Here is a 23,000-nt window from a genome sequence, read left to right as displayed (position 1 = left end):
AATTATCATATTGTGCAAGTGTGGGATCACACATATATGGGAAATCTTTCTATTTCTGCCTCCTAATTTTTCTCTGCATCTAAACTGAAAACCTTTGCCACACAAAATGGGGTGGGAGGGGGTGGTGGTTGTAGAAAGATATTCCGTGGTTCGAGAGCTTGTGGGTGGATAGTAAAGTCAAAGGATATCTCTGGGACCTTTCTCTTCCTAGAACCAAAGATATATTTGAGGCACAGTTGTGTTCTATCCTCTAAAAACAATTAATATTTTGGTGAACTACATCTTAAGCAACTAAAACCAAATGTAACATTCTCACTTCGAGATTTGTTTGATTCAGATTCCCATATTAGTGGCCTGACACAATAAAGAACATGATATTTCCTGAGAACAGTTATTTTAAAATTTAGTTTCTTCTGTTCTTTTCAACACAATTTTCAATGCTTAATTCTAAAAATGTATAAGAAAATTGTAGATGCTTGCTTATGTATGGTTAATAGTCAATGAAAGAACACGGAATGGAAATTGACTAAAAGGGGACCCATGTGTCAGATCCATTACTTAAAAAAAAAAAAAACATTTAAAATAACCATAAAAATAGGTGACTGAAGTATCTAGTAGAAAAAAAATGATACTATACATAAAGAAGTGGGGAATCTCTGCAAAGAAATTAAAACTATGATTAATCAAATAAAAATGTCATAAATTAAAGTATCGACAGATGCATTTGATAGCAGACTTGACCAAGAAAAAAGTATTGAAAAGTTTATGTCTATTTACCAGATATTGTCTAAGTTGTAACACAAAGAAAAATCAGAGTGGAATAAATAGACTACAGTGTTCAACATCTGAGGAAAAGTATCAACCAATTTAATATAAGTGTGGTGGGGTACCAGAAGGGAAAAGAAAGAAATAAATGGGGCACTAGAAATATTCAGAGAGATGATTTTCAAGATTGTACCAGAAGTAATATTAACTATTAAACATGATATCCAAGAAGGACTGCAAACTTAGGTGGGATAAGTACAAAGTGGAACCATATCACTATAGTGCTGCCAAAAAAATCATTGTGTAATTCTAAACTAAATAATGACAAAATCATTCAAAATTGGAATAAAATTAAGATAACATCAAACAGTTAAACCTAAGAAGCTTAGAGACTTCATATGTAAGGAATTTACACTTAATGAATTTCTTCCAGAAAGGGTAAATGATACCAGATACAGATGCAAATCTTTATAAAATAATAATGAAAATGAAAAGGTGTATATATGTGTGTATAGGTGTATATGTGACATATGTGTGCATTTGTAATGCATGCACTGAATACTATATGAATATACACATTACAGTACACATATAGCATTAAACATGCATGTACATTGATATGTATAAAGTGTATATCTTACTACTATATCGACACATACAATACTATACATATACAGAGATAGGCATGAATATTTGTGGTATGAATATATACTGATTACTTAAGGAAAAATAATGCCAATATATTACAAATTGCTACAAAAAGTAAAGTAAAATATATCATAGCAGATCAAAGTTCATGGAGTCTATATGATGTCTACTGTGTGAAATTTTTACTTTTTTATAAAGTAATAAACAATCATTTGAATGTAATATAAACTATGATAAATAAGAGTTACATAGGGCAAAAACAAAAATAACAAACACTAAAAAGTAAAAACAATTCAAACAATAAAATCAGAAATAAATACATGCCAAAAATGCATTTGAGAAAAGATCTACACCTATTTAAGAGAAAATGTTTTAGCAAATTTGGAATAGAATCAATATTTTCTCAATTTTTTTAAAAGAAGCCTTAAGTGACACCATATTTAGTACAGCAATATTGAAAGGTTTTTTTAAAGAATTCAAGCCACACAAGATGATCTTATTGTCTTTCATATTCAATACTGTCCTGAAGTTCTAGGCATTGTTTAAGGCAAAACATAAAATAGTCGGTATATATATTGAGAAAGAGAATTGAGGAAGAATTGAAACTATAATGATTAGAAAGGTATGCATTTGGCACTGTCCTTTGAGCCAAATAGAGTCAAAGTTCAATTTTCCATTCAAAGCAGGTGCAGATTTTGAAATTGATGATGTCACACATGTACCATAGATTGACATACATATGCTAGGGATATAGATCAATTGGTAGAGTGCTTGCCTTGCATGCACAAAGCCCTGGGTTCAATCCTCAGCACCAAAAAAAAAAAAAAAAAAAAAGATTGACATACCTATGAATTATTTATTAATCATATAATGAATAAGTAAAATAAATAATCATATCGTGAATTATATTACAGATAACAAAGAAGACTCCACAACAGGTGCTTAAATATCTTGGAAGATCAGAGAAGAGACTGACCTTTGGTTTTTATTATGACTTTATAAGGGAACAGGACAAGTTTAGGATTTCTAAACTCTGGCAAGGGCTTGAATGCCTTCAACTCTGAGGAACACTGAGGGAGCATCCATGGGGTTTCCCTATTAGCTTTCCAGACAGGAAGAAGAGAAGAGGAACATGAGAGGCTTAAAAGCTGTCAGCAAACAAATAATTGAAGGTATATTTTTATTACAGTTACATTGAAAACTTTTGGTATCTACATGGAATACACTAAACTGTAAATTTAATAATCTCTGTTAAGTATCAAGTCATATAAAAGAATCCATTCTCTTAAATACCTGTGATGAGTATTTGAAAAACATGATATATAAATATTTGCAATGTTATTTTAAAATATGAAATTCTTTGAAATAATATCAGAGAAGGTTCATATAAGAAAGCAAATTGATGCTAAATAACATATCCTGCTAAGAAGACATTAAATTTCTGAGACACATTGTATGCATCAATGAGAAAATTAAATATCATTAAATTGTTTATTACCCCAAATTTAATTGATATATTCATAAAATAACAATCAAAATGTCTAGATAGTTATGTAAAGGAAATTGGCTAGTTGATTCCAAATTTTTTTTGTAAAACATGAAAGCATTCTTGAAAGAGTTGATAACTTATCATATTGATTTTAAGATTGTAAAATCACAGAAATCAGCACAATATCTTGCTGTCATCAACACAGAAAATCAGATCTTCAGAGACAAATACAGATCCTAAAAACAGACCAACAATCTATTGATTCTATTTTTTAAAAGACAGGTCAATTCAATTCAATGCAAGGAATATTTCTATTTTTTAATAAATGATGTGAGAACTGAGTGTCCTTATGCAAATAAATTATCACCTGTAACTCAGTCTACATGCAAAAATTAATTGGATATTGATTCTAGGCATAATGAGAACATAATCTTGGGGTAGAGAAAGATTTCTTATTGTGATACAGAAAGAAATAACCATAAAAAGGGTTGCTAAAATAAACTTAAAATGGACAATTTCTTCTTATTGACAAAACTTCATTATGATGATGATGCAAGAACAATTCAGGACAAAATATTCAGAATACATGTGCATCTCTCAAAGGATATATTTAACATAGAAAAATCCTAAGAATCAGTAGCAAAACGTAGTAATTAAATGAATGCACAAATTACTAATAAAATGAATGTGTATAAAGTATTTATGGTCTGAATGTACATGAAACCCCAAAGCTCATGCGTAAAAACATAATCCCTTTTATCCTACTCTTTAAAATACAGTTCTTTACACTGCTTTTTAGAAACTCTGGGAAGAGATTAAGTCCTAAGGTTGAAGCCCTCAGGAGTGGGATGATGCCCTTATAAAAGAGACCCAAAGGAAGTTATTAGCCTCCTTGTGCTCTTCTGCAATGTGAAGATACCATTTATAAGGAAGAGGCTCTAACCAGACACCAAATATGTTGGAGCCTTGATAGTGGACCATCTAGCCTGGGGAACTGTGAGCAATAAATGTCTTCTGTTTTTAAATTACTCCTCTTAATAAATTTCTTATAGCAACAGGAACAGAATAAGACAGCATTTGAACTGACACTTCACAAAAGATATGGATTGAGTTATAGATTAATGAGTATTGTTCGACAGCATTAATCACTAGCAGTGCATATTTAAAAAGTAAAGTAAATAACTGGATACAAACAAAATAGTCATTAATAGAACAATGGATAAAGAAATTGTAGCACACTAATTAATTTTTAATATATAACTTTAATTAATTAGCATGGAGCTCATAGCCAACACTATAACTTTTGCCTGAAAGAAGCTCATATAACAATGTATGCTTACTCCCTCTGGCACATCTCAGTCTTCTTCTACTTAGCAATGTTAGAACTCTAGAACTATGCTTGAGGGGTATCTTGAACAGTGAAATCATCAACCAAATGCATAAATATTTGAAACATATGCCACAAAATTCATCACAAAAAGGACATTTGCTTAGAATGTAAGAGCTGAAACAAGAAGGATCTTATTCTTCTGGAATATGAACAATGCGTTATACAGTTTACTTATTTATTTAATTTGTCATTCTGCATGCCCAGAACCATGGAAAAGTACACACAAATATTATCTTGGGATTTATGAATAAATGTTTATGATAAATTTACAAATTTAGAATCAATTTAAAAATTCTATGCTGATTTTTGCTATTATTTTAAAAACATCATAATTTAAACCTTGCTCACAACACAGTAAATTGATTAAAAAGTTGGGATTAAAAGGCCAGGTGTGGTGGCACATACCTATAATCCCAATGACTCAAGGCCAGCCTCTGTTATTTAGTAAGATCCTACCTCAAAATTTAAAAAGAGAGGGACTGGGGATATAGCTCAGTGGTAGAGTGTCCTTTGGTTTAATCCCAATTCCCCCAAATAATTGGGATTAAAATGCAGTAGATACTGAGAAACACATGAAATAAATCTAATTTGGTTTAAAGGATGATTTATTTCCTATGTTCCATTATTCTTTCTCTACTATGGAGTAAGGATCCCACAAAATAACAGAATATATATATATGCCATATTTTTTCATAGTATAAAATGAATATATCATACAAAAGTACTAATAATTATTATTTTAATCATTTTAGCATGTTTGAGATAAATGTTTTTGTGACTTTTGTTTTCTAAAATTTTTAAATGAAAAACTTGAAATTCCTACATTAGAAAGTAAAAGCAATCTGGGGAATTATAATTTTCTTTCCTCTTATATTAGCCCTAATGTTGCTTTTTTTATTGGCCAGTCACTTGAATAGATTGCAGTTTGGCAAACTCTACTGAGGTCAGTGGATGAGGCTGATTAACAATATTGCAAATACCACACTGAAAATCCTCTTAAGGAATTTCACAGTAATAAATTCTAAAAGTTAAGAACCTAACAAACACTGAGGATATAGCTCACAGGCAAAGTGCCCCTGGGTTCATTTCCTAGTACCACGTGAGCCAACACACACAAAAGAGAATAAAGGAAACCACATTTTCTCAGAAATCTCCACTTTGTTAATTGCCCTACTTTTACTTTCCAGTATGGCTGTGGATTATAGCTTTCCTTTAAAATGAACTTAATATTTCCATCAATAATTATATGTAAGAAGTTAGTAGACTTCTTATCTATTTTAGTTCTAGAAACAACATGATCAACTAGCCAATGTTATTGGTCTCTGTGGGTCAGACTCTTTAAAGAAACATATTGAATTTGTTGTCCATCACAGTAACCACATCCATCTTGCCTTTCACAGTTGAGTTCTGCCACTTGCCCCAATTATTACTTTCCAGTTACTTTCATTGCATTTAAGTCTCCTAGGACACTGATACTCTTCACTGTAAGCCCTGACCTAAACAGAAAAATAATCACTTATCTCCATAAGGATACTAGTCCTTAAAATTTGTTTCTTAAATTTTTTGTGAGAAACTCTCACAGTATAAATGAGTCTTAAGTGACAAATTCACTCTGATATTTCAACATGCCTAATAATTTGATTTATTTTCTCTACATTAAACCAATTCAAGCTCTGCATTTTAACTTACCCACTGTGGTTTGTACCTTTTGTTCTTTGTTTCAGTCAACCAAACAAGTAATGAGAAATTTTAAACTCACCACGCTGAAACATTAAATGCAGAATCCCATCTTAGTAAGTCAATAAATTTGGCCTTATCTTACTTCATGTTGTTCTCACTATTATCCTGTCCCCTGATTTTCCATTCCTACATATGTTTTCTGCATTTGTGTCTGCATATATTAGAAGACCCAAGTAGTTCTTCAGCAGTGTAGTGTGCCTCACCAAACATCACACTTTGTACTTCAACTTAAGTGGCCTGCTGAGATCAGAGATCAGTAACAGGTCTTGAAACACAGAAAGATGGTGAGTTGGTTCTGAGAAAACACAGCCATGTCTTTTATAGCAACTATAACAGAGATATCCTTTCCTCTTTCCTCAGACAATGCATGGCTTATTTATCTCTTCAGATGGAATAAAGTGTTTTCTCCTACTAGAAAAGAAGTTTCATCAGACTTTGAGGAACAATATACTAAGCTGTATCTGGATCTTCCCAAACACCATCATTTCAAATTGTAGGATCTCATCCCTTCTCCCTCAAGAAGACATGCTAGGAGGCTGAGAGCAAACTCAACTTGTGGTATAATTCAACAAGTTGCAGGATGGAATTCTGAATTTGATTTCCATCATCTCATCTTTTGGTTACATGAGATAAAGTTCTCCTTCAGAGTACACATAGAAGCTTTCAGATCATTTAGTTGGTGATTGAGCTGACAATTCAAATTCCTGGGCTGATCCTTTTCTATCCCTACGTTGTATAGTGACATGGAGAGCAACCAGGTGATCTCATTGTATTTGTTAGCTTGCCAAAAATGTTTCAAAGTATCATATATACTGTCATTAAGATCCTTGCCTTTTATTAGTGGTAGATTAGCAATATTGAATGGTCATGTTGTGCATATCTATTGTAAAGTTAGACCATGGACAATCTATAGTCTCTTCAGTACCATAAATAGAGAAATTAGCATCTTTGAATATAATTAGATGAGAGATTCAATTTGTAGATGCCTTTAAACAAATTCAGAAAATGTCTCCTTTAAATTATGTTCCTGTAGAATCACTTTCTGTAACAAAATCTGTTTTAGCTTTATGATATAGATAAAGATCTCTCTCTCTCTCTCTCTCTCTCTCTCTCTCTCTCTCTCTGTGTGTGTGTGTGTGTGTGTGTGTGTGTGTGTGTGTGTAGGCTGGTTATCTATCTATCTATCCATCTATCCATCCATCTATTGATATAGATGGCAGGAAAGAGAGAGAGAGAGACTTAGGACAACTCATGGTATAAATTCTAGACAGAAAAGTTAGTAAGCTCAAGACTCAAGAAAACTGGTACTTTGAGTCTGAAGAAGTCTGTTTTACAGTCTATTGATTTGAATGTTAGCCTCATGCCGGAACATCTTTTTTTTTTTTTTTTTTTTTTTTGTACCAAGGATTGAACCCAGAGGCACTTGATCACTGAGCCACATTCCCAGCCCTCTCTTGTATTTTATTTAGAGACAAGGTCTCACTGAGTTTCTTAGTTCCTTGCCATTGCTTGAGGCTAGCTTTGAACTTGCGATCCTCCTGTCTCTGCCTCTTGAGCCACTGGGATTACAGGCGAGCAGCGCCGTGCCTGGTGCCAGAACATTTTTATAGACAGCCTACAATGTTTGATTAAATGTCTGGTTACCCAATGAACCAACAAAGTTGAAACAAAATCATATTATGACTTTTATAATTCTTATATGGATGGCAATTATATCCAAAGAAGTAAAATTTGTCCTCATATTTATTTTATGTTGATATGACTGGATTATTTATATCATTCTTTTTAAATGTTTTTACTGATATTCTTTTGTGATAATTTTCTCCAAATCTGTTTTGTCCTTTGCATTGATTAATGAGTGCTTACTTCTCATTCCATTTTCTATTAATGATTTAAAACTTAAAGATTCTCTGAGTTATTATAAATTTTTTTCACCTGTACACTTATTAAATTTAATTGATACATTGTTTTAGTCAGCTTTTTCACTATTGTGGCTAAAAGGACCCAACCAGAAAAATTGTGGTGGAGGAAAGGTTTATTTAGGGGCTTATGGATTCAGAGGTCTTAGTTCATAGAAGACCAGCTCCATTCATTAAGACTCGAGGTGAGGCAGAACATCTTGGTGGAGGAGTATGGCAGAGGGAAGTAGCTCATATGGTGATCAGAAAGCAAAGAGAGAGATCTCCACTTGCCAGGTACAAATATATACCCCAAAACCATGCCCTAGTTCCTGCATTATCCAGCCGCACCTTACCACTGCAGTTACCACTCAGTTAATCCATATCAGAGGATTAATTCGCTGATTGCATTAAGACTCTCACAACCCAATCATTTCTCCTCTCAACCTTCTTTCATTGTCTCACACTTGAGATTTTTGGGACACGCCTCACATTCAAACCTTAATATATATCTTTAACTACCTTTCCCTAATAGATATGCAAATCTTTAAAATATCATTCTCCATATTTTCAGATAAAGAAGCTAAATATTTAAACAGTTTAACTGATTTGAACATAATTTACAATTCAAACTCAAGAGTTTGAATCCAAGGCTTTCCAATTTCAAAGCCCATATTTTCTCCCAATGTGTGTGTATTTGTATACATGAGTGTATGTGTGTATGTGTGTGTGTGTATGAAAGAGAGAGAGAGAGAGAGTTTGTTTATTATAGTTACTTAGCATTACAGTTGAGTTATATTTTCAGAACTGATTCTGTAAAAGTTACTCTTGCCCTAACTACCTTGCAATTGTAAAAGTAATAGATTATGTAATGCATAATAAAAAAACTGCATAAAATTTAAGATTTATGACATTTTTGTTACATTGTCAATATTACATTTCTTGTGATGATGCTTATTAAATTTCTATACTTGGGTTTATACTTGAATTATTGGGATAAAAACTGCTTGAACATATTTGAAGGATCCCTTGATAGAGAGTCTAATGAAACTTAAAGCACCCCTAATTCTGATAGGACACCATTTTTTAATATTACATAGAAATCAATGGGGTACTCACTAAATAGTAACCATCAAAAGCACAGTTTCCAAAGTGACTTTCATTGTCTTTGTTATAACAAAGCTGTACCTCATAAGGGACTAGGCTTATTTGTAATTCAGTTACTTGACCCAGATGGTGAAATCTAAATGTAATTGCAATATCAGCCCAAATTACCCCATGCTGTTATGGGTGACTCAAATGTGCTGTACAATACACAGTTAACTAGAATAAAGCAATATCAAGTTCAAATGTTTCCCAAAGAAGTGAGCACATGGGGCACAATTTGGATCTGGATTCACAGAGAATCCTCATTAAAACACTGAATATTTTGCACAAGTAAGGATTTTGGTGTTAAACCTGTGGTGTTCATGTTACTGTGGTAATGACTATTGTCACTAATCATATCTAATGCATTTCTAATCTACAGTATTTAATTACACTCATCCACCTTGAAGGGATTTAATCAGACTTACCAGTTAATTTTTTTAAGACCATTTCAATTTAAAAATGCAGTGTAAGATCAAATTACGTATATGCATGTATACATATACGTGTGTGTGTGTGTGTGTGTGTGTGTGCGTGTACCTTGAAAATATCTTTGCAAATAAGTTTCACATATCCCACAGCAGCTCTTAAACTTGGCATCTTTGATTCTGATGCTTTTCTGGTCTCTCTTTCAAGTATCTTCAAAAGAAGAGTTCTGCATTTTCTTGTCCTTTATTTCAAATAACTTTGTACTTAATAACTTTTTCTCCCTGCTTTTATTTTTTAAGAAAAAAAAAAACAAGAATTCACTTTTGAAAAATATAGTGACTTGGTATATTTTAAAAGAACAAAATGGGAAGTTTAATACTTGTCATTAGACATAAGAATTTATTAAATTAATAAGTGTAGTATTTTATTCCTGGAAAGAGTAAATTATTTCAGTAAATTACTGGTGACACTGATTAATCGTGTTAAGAAGCAATGTGTTTGAAAATTAAATGAAAGTCCACTTGAACTGTCTGATGGGAATGAGTGTAAAGAAAACCACACTCCTACAGGTTGTAATATTTGGTGCTCTATAAGGTTTAATAAACTAATATTTGTTCCTGAAATCTGGATCAGTCAAATTTTCAGAGTAGGTTTATGGATTATCTAAATTAACAATGATATTAAAATATTCCACATTTCTGTTGCTGTTTTGAGACCTCATAGGTTAATCAGTCCCAGCTTCCAAATTTTATGGCCTCAAAGCCAGAATAAGTACTAAAGGTAGTCTATAGTAGGCAAAGATATTATCCTAAAAAATTTATAGGATGTAAATAAATGACCACAGTTACTTGCATGAGCTCTATGGCCATTCAGCATAATGTCTTTGTGGAAGTCACTTTGGATCTGTTTCCAAAGGTGTACAATGAATTTCATAGTGGAAGATACTCAATTGTGCCTTCAATTCTAGATCCAAGATTGTCAGCCCCTGATATTTAGGGAAAATTGTAAGAAAACCCTAGAATAGAAAGGTGATAGAATACGGCCAATACTAAGTTAATATTCATGCATCAGATCATTTGCATGTGCAGCTGGGACTGTGTGTGCCTGAAGACTAGAATGCTAAGGAACAGCTCTTCTAAATATCATACGTGTGAGAAAGGGCATCCAAGACTTATTTCAATGACAGAGTAAGAACTAGTTGTAGGATTGGAGGTATTCAACAGGTTTAAAAGAAGACTAAACTGGGTGCTGTTACTATTCTGCATCTGTGGTTTTGCAAGTCTAATTTTATATTTAGGATATTATATTAGAATTATATATATTATATTATATTATATTATATTAGAATTAACAGTTCTCAATTTACTATTTTAACAAGTTCAAGATTTATTTCAGTCATCTTAAGTAGAGCAATATAACTACATACATACACACGCCTCCCCCCCAAACTTATAAACCTATGTTCATAGTGATCTCTAAACCTGAAAAATTAGGTGGTTAAATTAAAAATTTGGTTAAAAATACTCTGACAGTGTGGTAATGAAACAAGGGTATATTTAAGGCAAAAAATATTTTGTTAGTAAGTGTTGAATAAAAACAAACATAATAGCTAGATTTCTCAATGAGTACTATATACTTCTTGAATAATCTAAAACATTTTATTTAGGAAAAAAACATCATTGATGTGAGAAATCTGAAAATGTTTGAAGTGAATGCATTCTAGTACTTTAAAAAGCTATCTATCAATGTATCTGATTTTCCATCTACCTACCAATCTATCTTTCCAAATGTCCGTTTATCTACCATCCCAACACCCACTCCTCCAGCCAGCCAGGGGTGTGTTGGTGAGTGTTCAATAAACAGCTCTCCACATCCAAGTGTGTGTGTGGTGGGAGCATGATTTGTAGCATTTTCCCATATATGAATTTATCTATTTATCCTCTATCTATATCTATCTATATATACATAGATAAAATATTGATACATTTTTATCAATATTTTATTTAAATAATTTTATTTAAAGTGTTAATCTTCAGCTTTCTATAAGAATTGACTGTTGAAAGTGCAGTATATTTCAAAACATTAGCATTTACCTCTAGTGTACTTAGGTTAAGTTATCAAGGTCAATAGTTCATAAGTACATAAGGAAATGTAACTCTCCCATTAGAACAAGGAATATTACAAGGCATAGCATTTCAACTGACTTCATATCTACAGTGTTCTGTATTGACTTCTCACAATACTCCAGGTTCTTGTGAGATTGTCGTCTTTGTTATGGGTTTTGCATATATTAATTGGTCACAATCCAATTATGTGACAAAGGCTCACAAATTTTCAAAAATATAACATTATTAATATTAAATCATATGTTTTTAGCTCAGTTTATAAATTGACTTGTGTCTGCTTGCCCTATAATTCTGTGTAAAGATCAGGAGTCATCAGACCTAGCTGAACTCAGATAAGGGTATCTCTGTTCCATGTGGCTTTCATTCTTATTTCTTAAATTACTGGATTAATCTCTTCATTCAACTGGCAGAGGCATCAGAGTGAGAATATGGAATATAACAGGTAGCATATATTGAAAAAGTTGTTTATTTTCTCTGGGTTGGCAGGGATATATATCACTGGCACTCTTCAATATAAATTTAAGAATCACCTGTCAAATTCCAAAAAGTTCCTGCTTATGTTCATTTGGATTTAACTAAATCTATATATTAGCATTAAGATATCTACATTAAGATACATGAACATGGTTTATTTCCCTTATCACTTAATATCTTCTTTTTTCTCTCAGAGTAGTTAATATTTTTAGAATATCTAATAACTCAATGTCTATTTTTTCCAATTTTGTCAATTGTATAGATTATACTATATTATAGAGCAAACTAAATCTTTATAATTTGATCCTCTTTGATTGCTTTGTAAGCAACAATATAATTTTTTAATTATTACAATTTAATTTCTTTCTTTCCATTTTTTGTGTCTTTTTTTCCGTGCTGTTTCCCATTGGCTAGGATCTCAGCTATAATGATAAAGAGACATGAAAATGGCTGTTACCCTGAGTATCTAAGTATGTTTTTGACGAATCTTTTGGGAAGGTTTTAGTTACAACAACTATATATAAGCATAAAATATATATGATAGAGTGTGCAATTTTTAGGTGCAGAATTATGATGAATTTTTATGATGTGAACACATTTATATAGCTACTTAATAATTCAAGCTAAAGAACATCTCAGATAACCAAAAGCCTTCTTTATACCCTGTCTTCAATCTTTCCAGTTCCCTAAATTTTAGCAAATTTTCCAAGTTCTATGTCAATTATTTATTTTGTCTTCGTTGATGTCTACATACATGGAGTTATACACTCTATATTTGATTTGGGCTATGTTCTTAGTAATATATCTGAGTTATTCTTGTTACTGCCTATAGTTATATTTCATTATGTTCCATTTCAATTAAGTATGCCATAATATTACTATATCATACTTTATTCATTCCATTTTTAATTATAATGGAAATGTAGGTTATTTAAAGCTAGAAATTACAACAATGATGATTTCAAATGCTGCTGTAGAATTTCCATTTCTGGGAATTAGAGAGAGAGAGAGAGAGAGAGAGAGAGAGAGAGAGAGAGAGAGATTTTTTGCTTTTTCTCTTGCTAAGTAAAACTGAAGTCCCTAAATCTCTCGACATTATATATAAAATAAACAAGAAAATTCTGAAAGATAAGAAAAAGACTATGGCCCTTGAAATACAAGGAACATCACAGTTATATGTTCTCTGTTTTTTTTCTTTATTTTAACTTTTTTGTTTGTTTAGTTTAATTTTGTTGTTTCACGTATCTGAAGTCAGAGATGAAGAAACTGCAAACAGAAAATCTACTGCAGACAAAATTTTCCAATAAAAATGTGTTCTACCGCTAAAAGACAAAGAATGGGATAGTCTAGTGAGACAAAAAAACTTTTAGACAAAAAAATTGTCTTATAATCGCCATAAATAAAGCAATTAAAATAGCATCTACCCAATTAATTAATACTTGATAAACTTGTTTGTGATACTTTGTTTTCCATATACAATGAAATAACCAAAAAAATTGTTATTTCCATTTGCACATCAATGATCATGTACTGCAATAAAAATAAAAATAAAAATATTGATACTAAAAATACCACCTTCATTGAGTCCAGAATGATGATATCACACAGTGCCTAGTGAAAGTGCATGTTTGGATCCAGGAAATATTAAGACTCAGAGAAAGAACAGGGAAATTGATAATAACAATGTACAATATCTTTAAATGGCATTTGTAGCACAGAGACGCCAATTGAAAGAGAAGTTAGTTGTGTCTACAGTATATTTTACATGGTCTTTCTGTGGACTCAAGTAAAGCATGTTTCCTTCCTAGCAGATATGCAAATTGATAATAGGATTCATTTTAAAGAGACAACTTTGAGAAAAGATATATTTTTACAAAAATTATTATGATTTTGAAAGTTTCAATGTCAAGAGGTAGATTTATTTTGGAAGGAAAATTTTATGATCATAATTATTGTTACCATCTTCATCCAAAAGAATTAGTCACCTTTACACCCTAATTATGACTAAGGGGAAATTTGTTAATGGAAACAAGATCAAATATATTTGAATTTCTAAGTCTTTAATACCTAATTTGTAGTTCCTGAATTAATGTTTGACTAGGTAGCTCAGACTAATTCAAATTTGTGGGCACACTAAAGAGTTCATTATGCTTAAAGTATAATTTTTAAAAATTCTGTATCTAGGGTAACAAAAATGAGATCAATTTGTGACACAAAGTTTCAAAATCTGATGTCAATTTCTTGGAGCTTCCATTTCTTCAGTATTGGCTAAACCATTTCTGGAAATCACAGCGTTATCTTGGTGATAAAATGAAATTTGATAGCAGTGTATTTTATACTAGAAATGATAGATATAACTATATCATATTAATTAAAACCAAGACAAAGTTCTTCCAATCCATAAAAGTTTTGTTTAAACTTTATGTTTTTATCTGTTATTGACATAGCATTCTCTTTCTTTAGCCATAAAGCATACCAGGAGTTGAGACAGAATTTTATATAAATTAGAAAAAGAAGTCAGGCATACTCTCGAGTGTCTTGTTACACATAAAATTACAGCTATTTTCCATGTTTTTTGAATTAAAAAAAATTTAAAAATCAATTATAAAATATGGGAAACTACCATATCTTAGTACTCTTAGGTAAAGTAGATTTCAAAAATATTATAATTTAGTAAATCAGAAGATTTTTAATTTTTATTCTTCATATTAAACCAAAATTTTTTCCACTGTGAGATGTTCTTTGTGAACAGTTACAATATTTAAACTGAAACCTAATCACCTATTGATACTGGTAAAACATTCATAAACACTCACAAAAGCATTTTATATGTTTTATTTTACTCATGCCCTAGTTATTCTGATTAAAATTTTTATGTTTTTTAAAGAATATGAAGTGACATTTTTATGATCTTATATGCATACTAAAAAAAACTTACAGAAATTCCAGCCAGTCAACTATAACAGATATGACTTGTCATACCTCTGAAATCCCTCATAAAATTTGCCCTGAGTTAGCAAGTTGGAGATTATGTTTCAGTACATGCATCTGATTTTAGAAACCCATCCTTCCCTAACTTTGAGTCTGATGACAGATATATAGAATCACATTTTTCAGATATGACTTTAAGAATGGCAGCAGATGAAAGGCTTTTAAATCCATCCTCCTAACAGGCTCACCCTTAATTGAAAATGCCTTTGTATTGGAATTTATAAGTTTCATTATTACTCCTGGGTCAAAAGCAGTGCTACTTCATTATACTAAAATTTCCTCTATTACTTTTATCCAGAACAACTCACTATGCAATATATTCATTACCAAATCTATAAAATTTAATACAGATTTATAGTTCTGTACAAGAGAAACTAACACACAGTACTTTCATGACTACTGTCTATTGTAATGTGTTGTTATATTCTTACTCTAGATTATTAAAGATCAGGGTATAATGGCCATAGTTTCCATTGCATGTACTTCTAATTTTGGTTTGAATTGTTATTTATGTTAATAAATTTTGAATGACAATTAGATTTTAATTCAAGTGAATTTATATTTTATTCATTTAGGAATAAGAAAACAAGAGAAAAGAAAAATAACCTTAACTTGATGGTAATGATAAACATTGTTTGCCTGGTATTTTCATTCTTTCCTTGTTCCCAAAGTGTAGAATGTCTTTCATGAGCCCCCTTGTGTTTGGATGTAGGTAAAGGTTTGCTCTGGCCCATGGTTGGGAGTAGACATGATGTACATTATTTTCAGATAGAATTCTTCAATTGCCAGTGTGAGAAAATTTAGAAATCTTTTTTTATTTTCCCATTATAGTTGCTCACAAGCCTTGCTGCCAGGGTGACAAGATGTGTATTCAATTCTCCAGCAGAGCCAAAATGGTTATTATAGTATTATGAAGAAAGCAAACTTTGTCTTAAGGCAACAGGATTTTATGATTGTGATTGTTATTTTAACAAATCTAATCTGTTTTGGGCTGTTTAACACTGGAATCATAGCACTTTGGTAACAGAAACACCCTATGATATATAATATTGGCTAGAAGGTTAGCTGTGACAGTGAGGATGTTCTTGTTGGGAAACAGGAGAGTCATCTATGTTATACAGCTAAGAGATAATTAGACAAAATGTCACCTGTGATAACATGGAAGGCAGTTTGCAAAGTCAGTGCACTTCTGCCTCCAAGGGAGGAGATTGGAAAACAGAACGGTAATTGTATATATTGATTGCTGTTAACTGAACCTGAAAAGGAATTACAAGCTTTAGATGAGTTTTCCAGAGCTCAATGAGGAAAAAAAAAAAAAAAGTCCAAATTTTAAAAATATAAACAAAAAAAATGAAAACTCTAGAAACTATGCTACATATTGGAACAGAGAACAGCTTTCACCTTGTAAAAAAAAATTAGAATTACTTTCAATGTCAAAGGTTAGTTAATCTCCATTCTTTGTCAAGCATTTAATCAAGGATATATCAGTCACTCCGATCATAAAAATCTCAGGATACATTGATTAAGATAGCCTTCATGTTCTCCTCAGATTGACTAAACTTTAGATAGGTTTCTTTCTGACCTTCTGCCTCCATCTTTCTTCTTTCTTTATTTTTATAGTACTTTCTTTAGGAAATTTGCAATTGTAAATTCTGCCTCTGCCACTTTGATTTGTATATCTTCTCCTACCCTCTTGCCAGTTTTACAACCCAGCAATGTCTCTCTCCAAGATGGAGGCACTTTTTCTTTGAAATATAATCATCAAGCCTGGCATGGTGTATACCTGTAATCCCCTGGGCTTAAGGGGATGAGGTGCGAGGATCACAAGGTCAAATCTAGCCTCAGCAGCTTAATGAGGCACTAAGCAATTTAGAGAGATCCTGTTTCAAAATAAATAAATAAGTAGTGCTGGGAACATGGCTCAGTGATTAAGCACCACAGGGTTCAATCCCCTGTGTCCAAAAAAAAAAAAAAACAAAAAAACAAAAAACAGGATCACTATCTCCCAGTTCCCCTGAGAGGGCAGGAGAGCTTTGATAAGCACCAGTTACCAAACCCTGATGGTCTAACAACCCTCACAAACCCCACCTAACATCCTTCAGTCTTGTCCTGTTGACTCCACCCAGTGCTCCTATCCCTACTACCTTTTGTTTCACAGGAATTAAGTTCTACTCTCTTTTCTGTTATAATAGTTTTGGACAAAAATCTCCCTATGTGTTTAACTTGTATAGTGCAATTTTTCTTTGAAAACTGTGCCAAATTAAAAAACGAATCTGGGAAACTCTAGTAGGAATATATGGTTTGAATAATAAAAAAGATAGCTCTTCAGAGCTGTGCTTAAGAATTAATAAGTATGAAATCTATTTAGTTTGACATTCACTGCCAATCTTTAAGAGAAAAAAAATGATGACTTGGACTCAGAAGAGTAGTCCGGTAACTATTTCGATGATCCTAACTTAACCAAAATTAGTGTGGCACACCAATAATTATTAAATGCATCTATACAATGTTGGAAATCTTTTATTTAGAAATTCCTTGAATATTATATAGCCTCATAAAAATATTTCACAAATTCAAAGCATAAAAAGTAAGCAAATTTTATTTTAAATTGTATCTTCTGTTTTTAAAGTTTTTAAAATATTTATTTTGATCAATACATTACACACACACACACACACACACACACACACACACACACATGCATATATATATGGTAAAATGTAATGTTTCTATTTATGTATATGTATGGGGTAGTGTAAGGTTATCAGCATATACATCATGTTAAACTTCTGTCATTTTTTTGATTGTGAGTATGAAGCCAGAATTAGACAGGCAGTCAGTGTAGATAGGTAAATTGAGTCAGGTCAGATCAAGGAGGCAAATTTTGAGTAAGTCTGGGAAGTTGGGTACTGTCCCCTGAAGTATTGAAATGTTAATTCCTTCTGAGCCCTTCCTCCACCCTTATCAAGAGCCTGCCCTGCTCCAACCTGTTGCCAAGGTAACCTGTCCCAGGAATTGCCCCTCCCTATAGGGAGCTATAAGGTTGTTAATGTGTTCTTGGCTACTCCATCCTGCCCTACCCCCTTCAGCCCACCTGTTTCCCACCTTTTGGCCATCCCACCGAGCATTCCTGAGCCTAGTCACCTATACTGGAAGGAGAAAGATAAGGGGGGAAAGGCAGGAGAACAAAGGAAGCCTAGGACATATAAAAAGGGCAGAACATATTTTTGGGATACCAAAATATCAGCTGTGGCCCCCTTCTCCCTCCCAGGAGAAGTCTATGTGACCCCTTTTTAAATAAACTCTGCTTTATATGCTTGCCTTTGTGTGCTTCTCTAATGTTCAAACTTCAACATGTGGGGAAGCAGACTCACCAATAACCAGCAGTATCAAGTACACTCAAAATCCTCTCTCCTGACCTTTTTGAGATATATAGTTCATGGTATTCTTGTTTTTACCCTGCTGTGCCACAGAGCAGGAGGATTTATTCATCCTATCAAACTATAATATTGTACCCATTGACTGATCTCTTCCATCCCTCCTAACTCTTCTTTTCCCAGTCTCTGGTAACACTCAACTTTCATGAGATTCACTTTTCTAGATTCTACTAATGAATCAGATCATAAATTTGTCTTTCTGTGAGTAACTTATTTTATTTAATTGAATTGGTTTCCTAGGGAAGTTCCACCGGATCCTAGAATACTAGCTATCCCTACAGGTTATACATAGTACTGCTATTATAAAATAAAATCATATATGGACCTCATAAGCTGTATAATATTTTTCTTCATGATGAATAGAGATTAAGCAGCTTTCCTTTCACAATTTTGTTAGAGACCTTTTGTCTCATATGATTGTGCCCATTATACAATATTTTTGTGATTGACTTTATTTTTAGCTTCAAATGTGAAAAATGGGAGGCCATTGATAATTGGTGAGTGATATATAGAAGAGTAAATGATAAACTGCTGACATAATTTCCCCATCCCAACCATTACTCAGTGACATAGTATGTTGAACAAACTATATTGGTATAACGTAAAATTCTAAGAATGCATTATTATTATTATAAAGAATGAATATTTACATGGTGAAACTCAGAAATGCTCATCACAACACTGTTTTGTTGATATGGCAAAGAGTAGATTTGGAAGATTTGAAGTTGTATTGCCAAGTATCTATGTCTTTTACCATTTTTTTCTTTTCAGTTATTTACTTTATACATTTATTATATCTTATATAATGTTAGAATGTGGTTTTTGCAAAGTGTCTAACCATCCAATGTGGATATATTTTAAAGGATGTTGTGAGATAAAGAGAATTCTCATCCAAAGATCTGAATGTTTCTGGTGATGCTAGTAAAATAATGAATATTCAAAACTTACTTCCCTGAGAATTTTAAGATTATGTTTTCTGGCTGTGTAAAGAATGTCATTAGTATTTTGATAAAGAATGTATGGAATCCAAAATTGGATAGCATGGCCATATTAACAATTGTAATTCTTCCAGTAAATGAGTATGGAAGTTCTTTCCATTTGAGTGTGTGTGTGTGTGTGTGTGTGTGTGTGTGTCTTCAATTTTTTAATCAATGTTTTGTTATTTTTATTTAGAGACATTTTACTCCTTTGGTTAAATGCATAGTTTTTTTGTTTGTTTGTTTTGTATTGTATTTATTGTTAATGAAATTGCTTTCATGAGCAAAATACCCCAAATGGCCAAAGCAGTTTTGAACAAAATAGAAAAAACTTGAGATATCAGAATACTTGATTTTGAGATATACTATAGAGCCATAATAACCGAAACATCATAGCATAAACATAAAATCAGAAACACAGACAAATGGAACAGAATAGAAATATTAGAAATAAACCCACCCATCTATACCCTCCTGAATCTTAAAAAAGAACCAAAAACATGTTTTGAAGAAAGGACAGACTCTGTGGAATGATGGTGGAAAAACTGGATATCAATATGACAGAGAATGAAACTCGACTTCTATCAGCAAAATGTACACAAGTTTAATCAAATTAGAACAAAGACCTAAAGGTAAGACCTGAAACCATGAAACAAGTAAAAAGAAACAGAGGGCAAACACTTAAGACATCATTATAAGCAATGATGTTTTGGATATGACCCTCAAGCCACAGAGAACAAAAGCAAAATTAAAAAAAAAAAATGGGATTGCATGAAACTAAAAATCTTTTCCATACACAAGAAAACAATAAACAGTGAAGAAACAACTCACAGAGAGAAGAGAACATGTGCAATTATTTATCTGACAAAATATTAATAACTTGGAACTAAAAAACTTGATTAAAAGAAGCAAGTAATACATTTTAAAATAGGCAAATGATCTTAATAGACAATTTTCAGGAGGAGAAATATATATGACCAACAATTGTATAAAAATACTCTAGATCACAAGCCCATCATGAAAATGGAAAGTAAACCCACAATGAGGTCCCATCTCATCCAAGTTAGAATGCCTAATACAACAAGCAAACCAAGTGCTTGCAGGGATGTGAAGAAAAAGCAAGAAAAAGAAACCCTCATATACTATTTGTAGGAATGTAAGTTAGCATAATCATTAGGGATGATAGTATGGAGGTTCCTCAAAAACTAAAAATGAATATACCATATGATCCAACTACCCAACTTCTGGTTATATATCTAAAGCAAATGAAAGAAGCATACCAAATGCATAACTATACACATGTTTATTGTGGTACTGTTCACAAAATTTAAGCTATGGATTCAACCTAGATTTTCATCAATGGATGAACTGATACGGAACGTGGTATATACACACAATGGGATATCATTCATCCATAAAGAATGAAATTCTGTCATCTGCAACAAAATGGAACTGGAAGTTATTAAGAAGGTGAAATAATCCAGACCCAGAAAGTAACACATATTCTTTATCACTCATAAAGTTAAGGAAAGAAAAGTTGATTTGACAATAGAATAGTGGTTATTAGAGGTTGGTATGGGAAAGAAGAGGATAGGTAAAGATAGACTAGTTTTGATCAGTTCATGCTTGAGGCATACTGAATCTCAATTAGTACATACTTATAAAAAAATAACATTTAAAAAACTTACTCCCTAATCATGTAAAATTAAGAAGAGTAGAATTTTAGAAAAAAAAATGTGGAATGAAAAATTGAAGTTCCTTCTTTCAAACAATAAATCAATATATGCATATTATGTCACATGTACTGAGTAGATTTTGTATAATAAACTGAAATACAATAACTTCTTTGCCTAGGTTGATTGCTCAATAAATTTTATTGATAAATATTCTATGGTATTAGTAAAATTTGTCAATAATGATGAAATTAAAGAAGTTCTTTCTTTATGTTTGGAAATGTATTCTGTCTTGGAGAACTTTTTTCTGACAGTTAAAACTGATTTTACTCCATTGGTACTTGTTTTCTTGAGAGGTTTAGCCCTTATTACTTAAAGAGAGAGAGAGAGAGAGAGAGAGAGAGAGAGAGAGAGAGAGAGAGAGAGAGAGAGAGAAAGGGAAATAAAATCTGGATGTAGCTACAACAAAGTTTTTATAACAGAGGGGTGTTGTTGCATAAACTCCTGACAATGTACAGTTTTATGAAGATCTTATAAATATAATAATCTTTATTAATATAAGACCTGTTCATGAGATAATGTTTGAAAAACTTTTTAAAAATGTAAGAAAACCCTAATAAGCTTCTTTGTCTGTGGAAAAAAAAATATATATCTTTGAAATGGACTCAGAAGGCTATATTTGAACAAAAAGTAATTATAGGAGCACTTTCAGGGAATACGAGGTAAAATGTACAGGTAATGTGAGAGATAATTCTGTATCTTGTTAAGCCAGTTATCTTAAAGTATTTGAAGGGTTTGTTTGTTTGTTTTTAATAATAGCATAACTAAATTTACATGGATCCAAATACCATGTGATATGGGGAAAATAAAGAAAATATGACCAGTTCATGCTTTCAGCAGACTAGTCCAAAAATATAGTCTACCAAACACAAGAGATGATTACTTACAGAGGTTTAACAAAAAGTTCTTAATGAAACCAAAGCTGCTAAAACCGGTAATACCTATGGTTGTCAAGTTTACCCTTAACCAAGAGTAATGACAAAAAAAAAAAAAAGATTCTCATCAGTGATCTTTAGAATTAAAGTTGTTCACATCATCTCATTTGCCTTATTTTTTTTATGCTTTTGAGGTATGGAAAACACTATAAATTACAATACCCCTGTTGTATTTCAAATTACAGAAATAATTTCAAACAAATATGCATTAAAGTAAAAGGTACTGTGTTTTCTACCACATAATATAATAACAGTTTTACAAAACTCCCCCACATGGTAAAAATTGCAAATATATTTATTGAATTTCATAGATATGCATGAAAAGAATATTGAGCAATAGATCATAACAGAACAAGTAGAACAGCAGAGAAGAAGGTGTGGTTACATGCAAACCTGTCTGCATGGTTAGATATGCCATTTTCAAAACTAAAGTATACGTAAGTGTGATTCATTTCACAAAGCCATCATGATTAGTAGAGCATTGTGAATTCCAAAATGCACTACTCATCATCAATTTTTATTCTTTTCTCCATTTCTTCCAATCTAAAAATAGTATTCTTGAAGCCCCCAATTTTAATTAAAAAGTTAAATCATATGTGGAGAACTGTGAGATATTAATGAGTAATCATGGTCTTCCTAGATGCTAAAGTACTTAAAGTCATTTAACCCTGTTTTGAACTCCATTTTTCAAGACACAATCTGAAGAAGAAAAAAATAATTGTAAGTCACTTACATAGAAATATTTTATGCATCACACTTGGAAACAATAAAGGCTAATATTCTACTGGAAGTATTTCAGTCATATAACCATATGTAACCACA

Source organism: Callospermophilus lateralis, chromosome 2 (genome assembly GCF_048772815.1).
Source record: "Callospermophilus lateralis isolate mCalLat2 chromosome 2, mCalLat2.hap1, whole genome shotgun sequence".
In the NCBI taxonomy this organism is placed as follows: Eukaryota; Metazoa; Chordata; class Mammalia; order Rodentia; family Sciuridae; genus Callospermophilus; species Callospermophilus lateralis.
Note: the sequence above shows the minus strand (reverse complement) of the source record.